Source organism: Motacilla alba, chromosome 24 (assembly GCF_015832195.1).
Source record: "Motacilla alba alba isolate MOTALB_02 chromosome 24, Motacilla_alba_V1.0_pri, whole genome shotgun sequence".
Taxonomy (NCBI): Eukaryota; Metazoa; Chordata; class Aves; order Passeriformes; family Motacillidae; genus Motacilla; species Motacilla alba.
Window position 1 is genome coordinate 1,974,551 of NC_052039.1, and position 18,265 is coordinate 1,992,815.

Here is an 18,265-nt window from a genome sequence, read left to right on the forward strand (position 1 = left end):
GAAAAGACTTTCTCAATGTTTTTATTGCTGCTGACATCTAGATCAACACCCAAATTTATTTATTTGACATTTCCCATTTCCAATTAATCTGTGAAAAATTCCTCCTAGAATGGTCTGAGCTGGTAATGCTTTATCTTCCATTTAATGTTTAATTATTCTTTAATTATTTGGACACTTTCCTTATCACCACCTCGCGTCCACCTATTAATTCCGTCCTTTAAAATTTCATCATCTCCAAAAGATGGGAAGTTCAGCAAGCTTTGGCTAAGTTTATTTTGAAAAAAATATCAAGTTCAGTAGTCTTACTCACGCCTCTCTGTTTTGTTCTTTATTTTAAAATGAGGAAATGTGGTGGTGGCTTGGGGTGAATCTTTTTTGATGTCCTCTGGGTCTGATGGTACCAGAATCCGGCCTGAGCCAGGCTGAGTGTAGAAAATGACAATTGCACCATTGGAATAGTGGTGTTTTGCTGTTGGAGGGAGCCTTTGCTGTGTGCCAGTAGCAGCCCTGGGGTCAGGGAGGGCTGGGACTGAGGGGAGCACACGGCCCCCCCAGACGGGGAGATTTCTGTTTCCATATGGAAAAGGGATGTGGCATCTGGTTTCACTCCCAGCAGCTGGCAGCTTGAAGCCTGTGTTTTGCATGGTGTGGAGTAAAGAGAAAATAAAGTGTCGAATTGTTTGGCATTATCAAGGATTTCTGCTCCCCAGGACTCCTGCATAAAGAGATGGAAATTTGAGCTGCTGGAGCCAAGAAACACACAGAAGTATATGAATTTATTACATTTTATCTCATTCCCTTGCAAACAGTGCTGGAAATGTCAAAAGATCATCTATTGTTTCATCGTTTAGAAAGAATTTTTGTTTTCTAGTTGTAATTTCCTTGATGCCTGGCTGTGGGGAAGGAAGAGAAATTGGAGCAGGAGCTGGCAGGGCTGCGGCAGGTTGAACACGCAGGTTTGTCTGGCCATGGAGCTACATGCATTTAAATTTCTCACATCCCAGGTTTTTAATTTAACAAATGTAATTAAGGCTGGGGTAGGTACTCGGATTATTCATTTACTCCAGATGGAAAAAATTAAATTGAATGCAAATTCCGTAATCAGACGTGAAGTTGAGGATGTCGGACGTGATGGGGAAGTGTCAGCACATTAATCGGACTGCTTTCCCTAAACAGCACCCAAATCTAAGAGCCAGGGATTATTTGAATAATTGAGGTGGCATTTGATAAGATATCTGATTGCTGATATCTCCTTAAGACGAAGCCCTAATTGTAATTCTCCATCAAGAAGGATTAATCTGCGCCACGGAACGCGCTGGGAGTGCTGTGGTGTCAGACTCCCTCCCCCGAGTTTTGGTTTTTTATCAAGGGCTGCCATGCCCAGGGAAGGTGCCAAAGTGATTTATCGCTTCTCCTGTTACTTTATCCATGTGCCAGGAGGTCGTCAGGTAGCACAGCTTGGCACTGGGGATCTGGGCATCCGAGGCTGCCCGAGTCCCACAGAGTTGGGGCTGTATTCTGGAGGCGCCTGCTGTTGTTGGAGAAGGATGCATCATTGCATCTTGATGTCCCTTCTTCGTGTCTTCAGGGCACAGTTAGACCTTTTTCTTCTGGGAAAAGGAGACAAAATGGAGACAAACTGTCCCAGCTTCAGCAGAAGACTGTGTTGGAGAACCATGACCCCGTCCATGATCCCAGTCATCTGACAGGATCCAATCTTGGAGAACTTTTGGGGGTTGATGGACACTGACCCCCAACTCAGTCTTGGCTGGGGTAGAGTCATGGTTTAGGAATGGTCCCCCCAATTTAGTGCTTCTACTGAGACTTTGCAAGCCACACTGCCTCTCACTGGATTTCCCCTCCCCTTCTCCTCCTGGAGGAGAGAATTGGAGGCATGAAAGGAAAAGATCATCACCAAAAGATGGGTTGAGAAAAGAACAGTTTACTGGAGACCAGGATGAGGAAACAAACAGTAACAGCAACAATATTAATAACAGAAGGGTACCCAGAAAGAGTGATTCACATACAAAAATGCTCACCTTAAGCTAGAGCTGCTCCGGCTGGGAAGGGAGTCCCTTTCCTGCCCCTCCCCCCAAAAATGATGTGAAGTGGTATAGAATAACCAGGTCCTGGCCATGCCCCCTCCCAGCGACTGCAGAAATTAACCCTCTCCTGCCTGGAACCAGGGAGGTAGCAAGAGTTTCCACTCAATCTGGCTTTAGACACTTGGTCATATCATAGAAATCTTTTCTTGTGGAGTCTGTTTTGCTGCCAGCACCGTTGGCCCCTCTTAAAACCAGGCAAGGAAGGGTGGGGAGAGAGGGGTGAACTTTCCTCCTTGATTCCCACACCCTGAGTGAGATTAGAAAGGATTTAAATTGCTGAAACAACAATTTAAAAAAAAACGGAGATCCAGTCTTGTACACAAATACTCATCATGGTCTTTCCTTCTCCCTTCCTCTATATAGCAGCAACTGGAAAAAAAAAACAAAAGGGAAAAAGATGAAAGAGGGCAAAGGCAGAAAGCTTGAAAGAGTTTGCTATTTTTTTGGGGTTTTTTTGAGAGATTGAATATTGTGAAACAAGCTGTGAATGGAAATTCTTCCCTGTGAGGGTGGTGAGGCCCTGGCACAGGTTGCCCCATCCTTGGAAATGTCCACAGCCAGGCTGGATGGGGATTTAGACCAGCCTGGGATAGTGGGAGGTGTCCCTGCCTGTGGCAGGGAGTTGGAGGAAGATGAGTTTTAAGGTCCCTTCCAACCCAAACCGTTCTGGGATTCCTTGATTGTATGTAATAGAAAATAAAAGGTGTTGGGGAGAAAATAATCCTTAGCTCTTCTGCAGTCAGTGGTTTGCCCAGAAGTGATGAGGGTATATTAGATTTTTCCTGTCTGTAAAGCAAAGTGAAATGCAGAGATTTTTCATTTTTTCTCTTTGTTCTACAATCCCTCCTCCTCTTGTGACCGTGTGCCAATGGTCACTCCTGATGGATTGGGTGCACTAAGGGATTTTAGCCAGGCTCTGGACAGTGCACTCACAGCCCGAAAAGCATTATATCCCCTCAAAGAAACCCAATCCCACAACCCGAAAAAAATAACTACCCCCGCCCCCCCCCAAAAAAAAAAAAAACAACAAAAAATCCCAACTTAAATCACTTGAGATAAGTTGGGTGTTATCTTCAGTTGCAAATTGCTTGTTTGCTTCTCCAGCTGGAGCTGTTAATTCAGAACAATTAACACACCGTTTAAAACCCAGACAAAGCATATGGAGGCAGTCCTTGGGAAAAGAGCCTGTTTGGGGTGGAGTGCCTCCGTGTGAAATCTGAAGGATAACTCCAGTTTGTCTTTCCCCTTAGATCCTGGCAGGTGTTGTGGGAAATGACACAAACACCAGAGAGTTTGGGCCCTCAGTCCCCTGCTGGATGCTAGGTTGAGTGATGCTCAAAGCAAGACCCAGCTGGGTCTCTAGACCCAAAAAGAAATCCAGTGTTGACATTCATTGTTGGGATGAATTTATCACTGGGACAGTGCCTTCACCCTCCTGCTCATCCTTCAAATATTTCTTCTTGGTGAAGAAACAGTGAATCCTAGAGTGACTCCTGAAATAATGTCTGAATTTTTTTATTGGCCCCTTTGCAATGCCATGGAACACCTCCCTGGCTCCATCCCTCAGGCCTTTTGTGGCATCATTTTGGACACCTGCCATTTATTTTCTCGGGTTCCCTTTTGATTTTTGATGCAGGTGAAGAGCAAAAACCTAAATCTGGAAAATTACCCTGGAAATGCAGCAGTTCAACCTTTTTAAAATACTGATGTGAGCTCAACCTGCTTAAAATACCTGTGGGTCAAGGAGCAAGGAGGTGAGCTCATTGCTTTTTCGCAAGGACATAAGCCACTGTTGGACTTTTATGGGATGCTGTAGGAAATGCTGCAGCAGTTGTTGCATTTTTGCAGCCCAGTGGTGGCTTATGGGGTGATCCATTCTTTCTTCCACCCTTGCCTCCATGTATCCATGCATCTTTTCACCATCCACGCAGCCTTGCATCCCTGAATCCATGCATCCTTGCATCTGCCCATCCATCATTTTTGGTCTTATATTTCTGACTAGGACTGCACACAAATTTTATTAAGGGCACCCATGATTTTTTTTTTTTCTCAAGTGAGAAAAATCCCACAAATCCAAATGTTTTCCTCAGAAACTTTACAGGAATTGGCACGGCTGAACGTGCAGCAGCTTTTAGCATCCCCTACAAATAATGGGAAAATAAACTTTTCCATCTCAAAGTTGGCACGAGGATTTTGGGGTTGGGGACCCCTGTAACATGAGCCCCCCAAAACCTTCATCCCCCTGAGCTGTGAAAGCCAAGCAGGTCATCTTTAAGAGCTTTCTCTGCAAACCCTTTCCTGCTACTCCCCCATCCGAGGATGGATGTAGGCAGCATCGGCAAATCTGAATAACTAATCAGAGTCCTCATTAACCCCCCACTGAGATGCTCAAACATTCACTTTGCTGTTTGTGAAGCAGGGGAAAAAAAAAAAAAGAAAAAAAAAAAAGGAAAAGGGAAAAAACCGCACAAGCCACCCTGCATTAAAATTGATGTGTTATTAATCCCACTGTTCCAGACCTCATGGGTACCGAATTTTCCTCCGTCTCGCCCGAGGCCGAACAGTATGGTGCTGCTTCTGCAGGGCACTTTGCCTTTCCATTATTTATCAGCGCAGTGGAGAGAGGCTGCTTTTGTTCCCTGCATCCAGATGTGCTCACATGCACATGTCTGGGGTGGGGATGTCCAGTATTTCTCTACATGCCCCGTTTGGGTAAGTGTGAGCCCCCTGCAGCAGGGCTCTGCCAGCAGATACGTCTGTCCTAACTGTGTTTAGCCTCAGAGCAGCTTTGCTTTTGCAGAAATACAACAATATTTGGGCACGTCTCAAATCTTTCACTCTGAGAAAGGGTGGGGTTTGTCCATCACCAGTTTAACTTCTGAAATGAAAATATTATACTCTTCTTTGCCCCAGCGTCCCCAACACCTGGCCCCAGCCCTTATCCAGAGGCTGCAGATGCTACAGAAATTTCATTGTGTGGGGAAAAGCCCAACACACCGAAGGTTTTTATCACAAAAGTCCTCCTGGCAGATGGCAGCAGGTGTTGTCAAGGTGTTTGGAGAGTCATGATCATCCCTTGGAGCTCCTTAAAGGGTTAACTGAATCTTGAGCTTTGATTTCTGCATTTGCACTGTTTTTCACACCTGCAGGGTTTCTTTGGTTGTCCCAGGGGTGTGGAGTTTGGGCCCAGTAGAACTTGCTGCTGGGCATAGTGTGGGGGATACAAATAATTCAACAAAAACCAGCATTACTGGGGATTTCACCATTTGTGGTTTCCTTCTAAATCAGAGGAGCTGGCACTAAATTTATTAACACATGATAGTCACAATTAAACAGCATTGACACGATGAGGCTGGAAGCGCCACGGCCTGCTCACGTTGGAAGAAACAAAGTGACATGCTGGGAAAAGCCTTCTTGCTTCAAAATCTTACACTTTTTACAAAAACCCTGAATTTTCTTTTGCTGAACGTCAGCTTTATTAGCATTCCCTTACACTTCATTAAAACTTGTTAACGGGGATGCCCTTGGCTTTTTGCAGCCGGGTGGAGGCTGCTGTCCCAGGACGCTGGGATGTTGGATGCTGTTCAGGCCAGCCAGTCAGGGTTTAGGGCATTTGTGGGGATTGAGGACTTGTCAGAAGTGGTGTCTCATTTGTGACCCCGGGGCAGCTGCTGAGTGCAGCCACGAGCAGCCGTGGGACACCGTGGATCCGGCTGCCTCGCGTTGCCTGTGGTGGAGCATCTTGGAGGAGGCATCTCCTCCGTTCCCTTTCGCACCGGGAGGACTTCAAAGGCCTCTGCTAAACTTCAAAGGATGCCTTTTGAAGTTGCTAAAAGTGCGTGCCAGCTCAAAAAGACTTCTCTCTCTCTGTTAGGGTGTTCAGGGAGATGTCCCTGGTGGGGCTGGCTCTTTGTGTTCCTCGTGATGGGGACAAAAACGGCATCCTTTCTGCAGAAGGTGCACGATGGTTTTGTCTTAAATGCATGCAACACCCAAGGCTGGCCTCCTCCAAGGATGAAAATCAGTCTACCAAGAGCTCTTTTAACACTGACAGAGCCTTATTTCTGCCCCTTTTCCTCCAGCCCTCATGTTTTGTTCACACAGCAAGCCCAGACAGCAAAAGTCTTTCCTGTGGGATAGAAAAAAGTCTCTATGAGATGAAAGACTGGTGCAAAACATGAGCTTTTCCATCATGATGTCAGGACAAATCCAAAGAAAATCAAGTCCCAGGTTGAGGATATGTATTTGGCATCAGTTCATTCATGCTCCTCCAAGGCACAAGCATGAATTATTTACCATAAATAACCTTAATATTTCACCTGCTGTTGTGCTCAGGTCCTTCTGAGCAGATTGGGTCTCTGCATCTCTTGGCTGGACCTACACTGGCCTGAGAAGTCAAGAGGCACCTTGACCTTTTGCCTCTTCCACCACGTTTTCCACATTTGGAGGTTTCTGCTGTGTTTTGCCCTGAAATGTTCCAGGTGTTTCCAGATGTCTCCTTGGGCAATGACCTCGGGCCAGGTTTCCAGGGGTGCAAGCTTCCCCATGAACTCCTTTGGACCCACGTTCCTGGGGAAGATGACGGACATCTGCCCCGAAGGCACAAAACTGCACCTGCTGTTCTTGCCAGGGGTTTGGGATGGAGTTAAATCAGGGGAAACAGTTCCCATGGATCTCCTGTCTGGCCTCACCACACCGGACACGGCTCTCTGCTGGTGATGTGCAGCAGAGATGCATCCCTGGGGTGTGGGGTGGGCATCTGAGGAGCTCTCCAGAGGTTCTGTGCAGGTTGGGAAGTATCTCAGTCGTATTTTGGGCATCTGAGGAGGTCTTTGGAGATTCTGGGCAGGTATCTCAGGTGTATACTGGGCATCTGAGGAGCTCTCCAGAGGTTCTGTGCAGGTATCTCAGTTGTATTTTGGGCATCTGAGGAGCTGTTTGGAGGTTCTGGGCAAGTATCTCAGGTTAATACTGGGCATCTGAGGAGCTCTCCAGAGGTTCTGTGCAGGTTGGGAGGTATCTCAGGTGTGTACTGGGCATCTGAGAAGCTCTCTGGAGGTTCTGTGCAGGTTGGGAAGTATCTCAGTCATATTTTGGGCATCTGAGGAGCTCTTTGGAGGTTCTGTGCAGGTTGGGAGGCATCTCAGGTGTATTTTGGGTATCTGAGGAGCTCTCCAGAGGTTCTGTGCATGTTGGGAAGTATCTCAGTTGTATTTTGGGCATCTGAGGAGCTGTTTGGAGGTTCTGGGCAGGTATCTCAGGTTAATACTGGGCATCTGAGGAGCTCTCCACAGGTTCTGTGCAGGTTGGGAGGCATCTCAGGTGTGTACTGGGCATCTGAGGAGCTCTTTGGAGGTTCTGTGCAGATTGGGAGGTATCTCAGGTGTATTTTGGGTATCTGAGGAGCTCTGTGGAGGTTCTGTGCATGTTGGGAAGTATCTCAGTTGTATTTTGGGCATCTGAGGAGGTCTTTGGAGGTTCTGTGCAGGTATCTCAGGTGTATACCAGGCGTCTGAGGAGCTGTTTGGAGGTGGTGGTGGTGGCATATATCAGAGGTACATTCAAATCAGCAGTTCAGAAGGTGGAGGTGTACACACATCTGCCTGTATTCGACATTTATCAGCAATCTGAGGAGCTCTGAACGGGTTATGTGTACCAGGGTGGGTGTTTTGGGTGCATATTGAAATCTGAGGGGCTCTCTGGAGGTGACACATTTGTCAGAGCTCTGAGGAGCTCCCTGCAGGTGGTGTGTGCCATGCTGGACGTTCTGGATGTGTAACAGGTTTGAGGAGCTGTTTATCAGAGGGGCCATGCCAGCTGTGCACTGCTGAGGAGCTGCTGAGGGCGGGGTGGTACCGAGGTGACACATCAGGGGTGGGCTGAGAGGACTTTGTGTGTACCAAGGGACATATATTGGACTATTTATATCTGTAATATAAGGGATTTACACTGGAGATCCGAGGAGCTCTTTAGCAGGAGATAGATATCAAGGCAGATGCATCAGACATGTATTGGAGATCTGGGGTGATGTTTGCAGACAGAGAGGCAATATCTGGGGTGATGTATATTGAGGGACGTTCAGCAGATGGATGCTGAAGGTCTGAGGGGCTCACTGGAGGTGTTATATATGGAGAGATCTGGTGAATTTTATCTCTTGTATTCCTTTTTTTTCTGCAGTCAAACTCAAACCACCCCTGTGTGGGTGGCTGTGCTGGTCCTTGCTCAGCCCATCTTCGTTTTTCCTCTGAAACTGCAGAGATGGGCCTAGAAATCCCAGTCCCATAAGGGGCAGGTTCTTGGCAGCTGCAGAATCACCTCTAGCACATGGATGGACTTTTCCTTATTCCCTGGTGTCTGGGAGCTCCCCCATTTTGGAGGAAGTGGCTGTTCCCCCGTTCACTCAGTGTGAGCCCAAGTACAAAAACACCTTTACACTGAAGGAAATATTATAATTAACCAGGGAAAAGCCAACTACCAGCATGAACTGGGGGCACAGCCAGCATCGGTGCTATTTCATTACTTTTTACCGTTTTTCTTCTTTTCAGACCTGGACTGTAGCAGAAACCCTCAGTGTGAACCCGTGAGGAGCTTTCAGCACCCACCAGGAGTGGAGAAGGAGGGGACAGGACAGCCCTGGCTCCATCCTCTGTGCACAGACCAACGAGGAGCCGCCTTCGTTTCCTGGACACATCTCGGTTCGACCTCTAAAAATCTGATTTATTTTTGTCCTTTTTTTGGAGATGTTCAGACCTGCTGGGGAAAACTCTGACCTAGCTCAGACATCAGTCTTGCTTTCATCTCCAGGGGATATTCCCACTTACGTTTTCCTTGATTTTTCCTATTTTCCCCACCATCCTTCAGATAAAAATCATTAGGAAAAAACAACATTAAAAAAAAACTTGCCATCCATGGCTCCACTGCCACTGCACTTTCATAGTGCAGACCTTCATCCTTTGCTTAAGATTTCACTTTCTTATTTTATAATTTCTCTCAATATTCAAATATTTCGTTTTTGCTTTCCCAGGTTGTGATCCCTACCCAGTTTTCAGGGCAGTGGGAGGACTCTTCCAGGGCAGTGGCTCCCTGAGCACCCCCTAACAGTAAGGCTTCTTTGCTTTATATTATTTAAGCAATTATATGTATTAATTGTGCAATTATGTATATTAATTGAGAAGGATGTGGTGAGTCATGACCTTGGTGTGGCTTTATTTGGAGGAATTTCTGCTGTTTTCTGTTGATATAATTTAAATTGTTTAAACCCTTCCCTAAATGCAGAATGCAGTGAGGATTTCAGAGCAGAATTACACTTTTTTTTTTTTTTTTTTTTAAGAAATCATTCTGTGCGGGGAGTCTTGTTTTAAAGCTCAAGTGTAGATAACATATTGTTGAGAGCCCCTACAAGGCATAAGCAGCCTGCAGGAAAACACAGATATATTTTTGTGAAAATACTCTGAAATATAGGTTGTTATCACTGCAAAATTTTGGCACAGCCGGATGTAGGGTGCAAAGGAATGGTCACCAACTAAAAATAAATGAAATGCAGAGCTTAAAATAAGATGTACATGAAACCAAGGGTTTCACAGTCCTTTAGTCAACCCTGATCACTAAAATTAGGGCTTGACAGAGTGACAAATGTGCTTGATCCGTGCCAAAACCAGGGCACCCGGCAGGTGACAGAAAATAAAACCCTGCTGGCTGCAACTTCCCTCCTGTAGGAGCAAAGAGAAATCTTTGGCCACTGAAAATGGGAGTGGCCCCTTCAATTTGTGTAAATATTCTGCAAAAGTGCCTGGTTTAGCTTTAAACTGGTTATATTTAGCTGGGGGCTTCTCAGGGAAAAACCCAACCCTTCATTTGGGCCATGGCCCAGCAGAGCATCTTTTCTTTGAGTCTTTGAGTCTTGCCTCCTCTGAAAGTCCCCTTTTAGTAAGAAGCAGCCAGCAGGGGCAGGATTATTTCCCCTGGGCTGCTTTGATTCTTCTGGTGACCCTGCTTCAGCCAAAACAAAAAACACACGATGAAGGAAGTGATGAAAATCTCCTCGGCTTGATTTTACCCCGTTCTGATAAAGGTACAGGTCGGGTTCATGTTGAAATTACTTTTCTGGTGAGTGTGGGGGGGTTGGGGTCACCACAATGACCACTTTTTGGGGGGATCCTCCCTGCTTGATGCCCTCCTTCCAATCTGTATTTCAAAGTGAGTGGCAGTGCTGCCTTGGAGTGGCTGCCTGGGACAGAGGCTAGACAGAGTTAGGAGAATCAAGTGGGAATTTATGAAAGGCCTTTAACAGATTCACCTTGGGCAGTCAGAGCCTCCCAGAGGCTGCACGCAGCATGGACAGTGGCCATGAGTTTTGCCCACAATTATCAGTTTGGTCCATTTACATATCAGGGGTTAATCCTCCAGTTACAGCTTCAGCTAATGAAGTCACATTCCCCCAGTTTGCTCCTCCCCAATTCACTTCTGTTTACACTTTTTGGGTCCTGAGGCTGTCGGGTGTCCTTGGGTTCCAGGCCCAGAGGAATTGTTTTGTCTGGCCAAGATGTGAAGACAGGAGCTGACACCTCATATGGAGTTCAAAGTTATGCACTAATGCAGCACAGGATTTGGAAAATAGAAAAGCTAAAATATTATGGCATCAAAAGTACTCTGTGCCCTGCCATGTATTTTGTGTGCGTTGGGTTGTTCTCTTTGGAGGAGCTGTGGCTGTGGAGGACACAAAGTGCAACCTGGCCTGGAAGCATCTCCAGCAAGGAGACCAAACCAGAACTGCAGAGCAAATTGTGCCAGCAGGGTCCAGACTCCTCCCCTGAAGGGCACGGGAAGATGTGATGGTGGCGGGTGTCTAATTACCCTCTGGGACACTGGGCTGGCATCACTCTAAGTGCTAAATGATAGAAATTACCTGAAGGCTTCTGAGACACAGCTTGGTTTCCCTTGGCTTTCTCCACTGTGTGTTAGAGCCCTCAGTTTCCAGGCACCAAACTATTTCAGCTTTCCTCCTCCTGAAGCCCCTGTGACCACAAGATGCACCTCTGAGGCCAGGCCATACCTTTTGTCATTGTGCAAAAAAATGTTGTGAAAAAAAAATTTAGCACATCTGTCCCCCAGCATGAACACTTTGCAGTCCTTTTTTGATCTCAATTTCCTCATCGTGTTGAGTTCAGAGCAGGCTGAGATTTACTCCCATTTGGAGTAAATGGAGAAGACAGTCTTATTAAGCATTACTAAAGGAGTTTGAAACCCATTGTAACTCCCTATAAATCACCATGTCGTATTTCAAACTTCTCTTTCATCATTGAGGCTGGAAATATGGCCCAAAAATTGCTTTCAAATGGGCAAATGAAAAATGTTTCAATTGTGGTGATTAATCAAGGTGTTCCCATCTCAATCTTTAGTGTCTTGGCTTGGGGTTTGCAGAGGGACAGCTCCCTGTAGGTGCCAGAAAGCCTGACATGCCTCAAGGAAAGCCTCATTTTTGTTTTCTGGTCAGCAGAGTCATTTTTCATAGGGAATTTTGCATTTTACATAGGAAATTCAGGAGGAAGGCAAGACCAGGAGGAGGCAGAGAGCTGCAAAAGAGGGATGTGCAACGGAAACTCAGCGAGGCAAGAACTCTGATTTATCTGCCTTATGGGGCTCCAGAGGGAGTTTTTCCCCCCTCCCAAGGGGAAAATTTCCAAGTGTGGTAGCAGGATCCAGCAAGAAATGAGGCAGATTTAAGGGAGGATTTTATTGGGTGTGCTGTGGTATTGCTGCTTTCCTGACTTTCCCTTTGTGTGCTGCACTCACACCTCACCCGTGTTTCTGCAGTTGGGCTCACTCTGCTCTTTTTAGTCCACCAAAAAGCAGGTACACGTCCGTGTTCACTCATGGAGGTTTTGGGGCATTTGCATAAAACCTGTGAGATTTGAGTTGCAAAACAGACGCCCCAGGAAGGCATTAAGTTGAAACTGTATCTAAAAATATGGAAGATTGCAGTATTGACTCTGGGGCTTTCATGGGCTGCAGAAACATTTACAAAAACTCCCTGGTCTGTGGGGGGATCTGTGCCAGAATTGTTGGCACTGTTCAGGTGGGTCTTGCACTGCCATTGGTCTGTTTTTCACTTTGTGGTATTTGCAGTGGCAGAGACATTGTTTTTTGTTGTTTAATAACAGTATTCCCCAAGTTAGTGCCCCCTCCCCAAGTCTCCAAAACTCCATGCAGCTCGCTTGCTTCCCTTCCCTGCCCCTGTAGAGAAAAGATTGGAGGCACAAAAGGCGAAGATCACGGGTTGGGATAAGAACAATTTACTGGAAACAGCAAGGAGATGAGAAAATGAACTTGTAACAGCAGCAATACAAATAACAAAACTGCCCAACAGAGAGCACAGCGCTGAACCTGACCACAGCCATGCCCCTAAAGAGCTCCCTCTGGTCAGGACCAGCATTGCCCCACTGATCTATCCTCCATGCTTGCTCCAGGAATTCCCTTCTTCTCAGAAGAGAGAGAATCCCTTTACCCTGCCCCTGGCAATGGTATCAAACAACAACAACAACAACAACAACAACAACAACAACAACAACAACAACAACAATAATACTAATAAATAAATAAATAAATAAATAATTCTAGGGTCTGGTCAAGCCCCCCTCCAAGCCATTGTAAAAATTCCCTCTGTCCTGGTTGAAACCAGGACATGGGTGAAGGACTGCAGGTGTCAGTTTGGAATGGAAAAACTTGAATAATGGTTTAATTTTTGCAGAGCAAGACAGTTTTTGAGCATGTTTCTTCTCAGCTACCCATCCTCAAGCAACAGTGCTGATGTCACCTTTGGTCTTGGGACAGAAGTTTGTAGAATTCACAAATATTACAGTTTCCCATGACCTCGTTCACCTCAGACCCACACTTAAACCTTTTCTTCCAGCTCGTGTCTCCAAAACGCATCGAAATTTTTGCCATCACGTTTTTTTGTCCTCTGAGAAGCTCTTTTTAACCTGGCAGGGACCTTGGGGTGGAGCCCTCAATACCACCTGTGACAGCATCCTCTGCACAGAGTGTCCCCAGCTGGATCACCGTGCGGGAGCTGCTGGCTCACGGGGGGACACGAAGGGTGACAGTGGCTGGGTGACATCAGGCTTGCAGCCTGTCACTGGTGGGGTCCTGCAGGGCTCCATCCTCCACCCCGTGCACCTCAGCAGGAATCAGATGCAGGACTGGAAGGGATGTCAAGCAAGTTTGCAGATGATACAGAACTGGGGTGATCTGTTGACTCCCTCGAAGGCAGGGGGGCCCTGCAGAGAGACCGTGACAAATTAGAGGGCTGGGCCACCACCATGGAGCTCAGGGAGAGCCTTGGATTCTGCACCTGGGATGGGGCAGCCCTGGAGGTACAGACAGACAAAGGAATGAGCTGCTGCAAAGCAGCTCTGCAGAAAGGGCCTGGGGGTCCTGGGTGGAAGGTTGAATTTGAGGCAGCAGAGCCCTGCCAGCCAGGAGGGACATCCCTGCCCTGGGGGGCTTCAGGGCCAGCACCACCAGCTGGGGGAGGGAGGGGATCGTCCTCCTCTGCTCTGCTCTGTGCTGGGGGAGCCTCACCTGGAGTCCTTTTGGGCACCACAGCGTGAGAACAGCTTTGGACTGTTGGACAGCATCCTAAGGAGGGCAGTGGAGATGGTGAAGGGCTTGAGGGAAGCTCAGGGAGGAGCAGCTGAGGGCACTTGGTCTTGGAGGAGATTGAGGGGAGACTCATCACAGTCTAAACTGCCTTGTGAGGGGGAGAGGAGGGGCAAACCCTGACTGCTGCTCTGTGGTGCCCAGTGGCAGGACCCAAAGGAACGGCCTGAAGTTGTGTCAGGGCAGGTTTAGGTTGGATATCAGAGAAAGGTTCTTCACCCAGAGGGGGCTTGGGCACAGGAGCAGGCTCCCCAGGGCACCTGGCATGGCTCGAGGCTAGCAGAGCTCCAGAAGCAGTTGGACAGGACTCTCAGGCATGTGCTGTGACTCTTGGGGATGGTGCTGTGCAGGGCCAGGAGCTGCACTCGAGGATCCTGGTGGGTCCTTTCCAGCTCAGATCATTCTGTGATTCTGTGACTTCTCATTGCCAGTGTGGGTTTGGGATTTGGAGTTTGCAGGATAAAAATGTGGGTGCTGGTGATTCCTGACTCACCTCTCTCCAAGCAATGGAGAATGAAGAGCACAAGGCAAGGTTTGAAAGTGTAGGGCAAGACTTTAGACTTTGGACATTAATTGTTCTCAGAGAAGAACTGTTAAAACATTCATCTGCTCACTGTTTTTTACATGGCAACCAGAAATTTTTTTTTTTACATTTCATGCCCAGCAAGAGGAAGTCTCTACCTTTTTGGGGTTCCTCAGCTACACTTCACTTCAAAGCTTTTTGAATTGCTGAAAAAAAAAAATCACAACTTGCTCTTTTGGGAACTTTTCTTGGGCAGAGAGCTGGGTTGCACAAAATTCAAGTATTCTCAGGTTGCTTTGAAGAAGCTTCTTTGATGTTTCCCTGTGCCAGTTTGTTTTGGAAGGTGCTTTAATGGTCTTCCCCTATAAAAATAACACTTTAAAATGTATGTAGGTATCTCAGCTCTCCACTTAAAAAAATGAGCAAAGTTGTTTAATGCTGCCGTTCAAGGTACATTAACCTTGTCTGCTGAAGCTCTGACTGGCTCTTGCAGGTTTTATTCTCATGTTTATGTTGCAGAGATATCCCTGGAGCCTTTCAGAGATGGGTATCTTTGGAGAGGAGAGAAATATTTACCAGTAATTGTTGTTCTCATCAGAAATCCACTGAAGCAGCTCCATCCTTTCTATGGAGCTGAAGTTGTTCGGAGGATTGAGACATATTAATTAAATAAATACAAATAGCAAATAAATACATGTAAATATTAAACAAAAATAAAATATTAAATAGCTAGGTGAAAATATTGAATAAATAAATGCTCCTTTTCCTGGTGCTCAGGGGCCCATCCACTGGCATTCCAAACCAGTGTTTGGCAAGAGTTTTTTTGGCATTGTCCAGCATGGTGTTTCCCTCTCCCTTTTCTCCCAGTGCTTATGTTCTGACCAACTGCTTTTTTAGGAGAAAACCAGAAAAGGTATTTGCTCTGGTCTAGACTTTGTTCTGCAGCCATATCGAGTCACTATCTGCTTTAACTCATGCTTGTAGCAGAAACACAGACTCAATCTCTCCATTTTTTACCAGGCAATAACTAAAAACAGGATACTGGGAGGGTGTGGAGGTCAGCATTTAGTAAAACCAGCATCTTGGCCAAGAGCAAAAGATGCTCCCAGTCAAGAAAAGCTCCTGGAATTGGATTGAGGAATCTGGCTGTGATATAGTCTTAAAAAAACTAAAGCTGTTTGATGGCACAGTGGTGTCTTTGCACAAATGTTCCTGATCTCCCGAGATGAGATGTTACATGATCCTGTTTGGAAGTAACCTTGAACATGGAGGAATGGCCAAGAATGGGTAATGTCTTGAAAAATTGGGTTCTTTTCTGGTTTTGACCATTTAAAGCACTTGGTTTATTTTTAACAAGCTCGGGGTGGCATAAAGGACTTCCTGTAATGACATGAAAACCTGCTGTTCATCTTTGAGGGTAATTTTGGTAAAAACAGGCAAAAAGGTGGAGATTTGTTGATAGAAATGAGACATTCAAGAGGAGAGGGTCACTCTTAATTCACTTTATGGCCAATCAAGAGTTGGCATCACCCCTCGGGGGCGAGCCTGTCCTGGTGGCTCTGGGTGAGATGTATTGTCCTCTGGAGGACCCTCTCCATCCCTCCTCTGCTGTATTTCTTCATTTTAACTTCGCTGAATGCATATATCATAAACTTCAGCCTGCAGAAGCCCTCTGTGAAGATGGGGACATAAAAAACTCACAGCCTGCTGTGGAGAGAGCGTGACTGACACGGCGCCCTCGCCAATCTCACAGCATCCCCCCTTCAAAAAATCCCCTTCAGAAAAGGCAATCTTCCCTTAATACAGAAAAATACCTTCCATGGCTGGTAAAAAAACCCCAAAAAACCAAACATTCTCAAGTATCTCTAATTATTTTGATGCTTCAGGTGGAGAAGAAAAGCCTGAGAAGCTGATTTTCTGATTTTTCTTGTTGAATCCTCCATTATCAATTGCATGTGTTGCTGTGGGGCAGAAACCTCTCAGTAAGCTGGAAAAAGTGATCCTCGTTTTCTCACTGGCTCAGAAACAAGAGTTGTGCTTGACAGAATTAATATTAACATTTTGCTTTGGGAACAGTGATGTAGAGTCCATAAAAGGGAATTTTTTTTCATTCAGCCCCAATCCTGACCAGCCCTAACCATTCTAATATGGGTTTATGGCTGTTTTATTAATCAAGTAGGCCATATTCACCTGGAGGGTGACTGGCAATCCTTTGGTATTTTTAGTGTTTTAAGGCATCATGGAAAAAAACACCCAACTTTTCAACTTGGTCTTTAATTATTTTTGTTTGAAAAAGGATGTAATAGATTGCTGGTAAAAAAACCCCAGCCTATAAATCTGAGAGTCTTTTAGATAGGCACAAGCTCTTCAGGAAATCCGTTTCCAGTGTAATGGCAACATTTCAGTGATAGCTGAAATAATTTTATTTCATAAGGAAATTTAGGATACTTTGATCTCAAGTTACTGCCAAAATGTGAAGTACTGCTGCTTCCGGAAATGAAAGAGCCTTTATGGGTTTTTATTGCTCACCATTTCTTTCTTCTGTGCAAATCCCCCAGGAGCTGGCTGCAATTCCTGCCCTCCCTGATCTCCAGATCCCCAGAATTCACTCTGCACCCAAGAGTTCAACATTCCTTGAGCTGGGCTGGAAGGAGTTGGCAGGGGTTTGGTGATGCTCTGCTCCTTCCCATATCTGGATGCCCATAGTCAAGAGTCAAAAATTAATTTAAGAAGTGGGGGGAAAAAAGAAAGGAGAGGGAATTAATATATAAAACAAAGCTACAAAAAATAAGAAAGGGTTAATGCATGTAATGGCAGCTCTCCACCCTTGCCTGTGCTGGCTGCTGGTAAATCCATGGGGCTGACAGCTCTGCCCTGCTGTCCTGAGATTCATGGCTGGGGGCTCCCACGTGGAACACCTGTCCAGCTTTTCCTGTGGCCACCAGACACCTTCCTGGATATTTACAGTGCTGAGTGCATTTGTTTCCCCCAAGATAAATAAATATACTGCTATTGGCAACAGCAGTCTCCCACTTTCATCCCCCTTTTTTTTTTTCCCCCCACATTTAGCTGTCAGTCCTGTTCTCCAAACAAACCAGCACCCAGAAACCTCAATGAACAGCTTGATTTGAGCAGCTCAGATATTATTCAGCAATTAAATTGGGCTCTGGGCTGCCACCTTCTGGGAATACTCACCCAAAAAGCTCACACCCCCCAGCAAATCGCCACGTGCTGGTTGTAGGATCTCTCTTGGCAGGAACAATAGATGCCAAGCAGGGTATTTTTCCCAAAATAGCAATGTCTTCTTTTTTTTTTTAGCTCCCCACACAGATGTCCAGACTGTCACAGTGCTAAATTCTGCTTTTCCCCAGCTGAAGCTGTTGCTGGTGGGGAGGTTTTTCCCTGGGTGTTGCCCCCCGAGGACACGGATATTTGTGTGCCTGCAGCTGCGAGCTGAGTTTTGACAGTGGACATCAAAGGTTTTAAGCTGTGACTTCACTCAGGAGCAGATAATTTTGCCTCCTGCTATTTTGCTGTTGGGAGGAAAAAGATGAAAAGCATCATTTTAATCCCATAAATGCAATATCCTCGCTGCTAGTGGTCTGTGTCATGCAAGAACCCTGATCTACCTTCACAATGCACGGGATTTCGGGTGGGATTTCTTAGTATTCAATTCATGGGTTATCCATATTTGTGCAAAGTATAAGAAAGAATAACCTCATTTATTCATGCAAAATAAAGAAGAATTGTTGATGCTCATCCCATGCACTTGGCTTTCCATTTGGATGTGGTGCATTTGTGAGCTCAGTGCCTGGCAAAGCCTGGAGCCTCAGGAAAATCAGAATATTGCACCTCTTCCCCCAAAACAACCTCATAGAGAGGACTACATTTTTCACAAAGATTCCCAAATGTGCCTCAGTTTGGACTGAGCTCATCAGTGCCTCTGCTCCTCTTCCTTGCACCTTCCTGCCTGCCACCA

General features: G+C 46.1%; 1 protein-coding gene across 5 annotated transcripts in view; it reads left to right on the forward strand.

Moving 5' to 3' along the window:
- The window catches only part of PKNOX2 (PBX/knotted 1 homeobox 2), a 93,590-nt gene that overhangs the window by 44,385 nt on the left and 30,940 nt on the right, over positions 1-18,265 (forward strand). For 4 of the 5 annotated variants that reach the window (XM_038161525.1, XM_038161524.1, XM_038161528.1 and 1 more), the window contains 2 exons: positions 8,651-8,800; positions 9,130-9,205. The gene's annotated coding sequence lies outside the window, so the exon portion shown is untranslated. Of the gene's footprint in view, positions 1-871; positions 957-8,650; positions 8,801-9,129; positions 9,206-18,265 lie in introns of all 5 variants that reach the window. The other variant, XM_038161527.1, reaches the window with a different exon arrangement.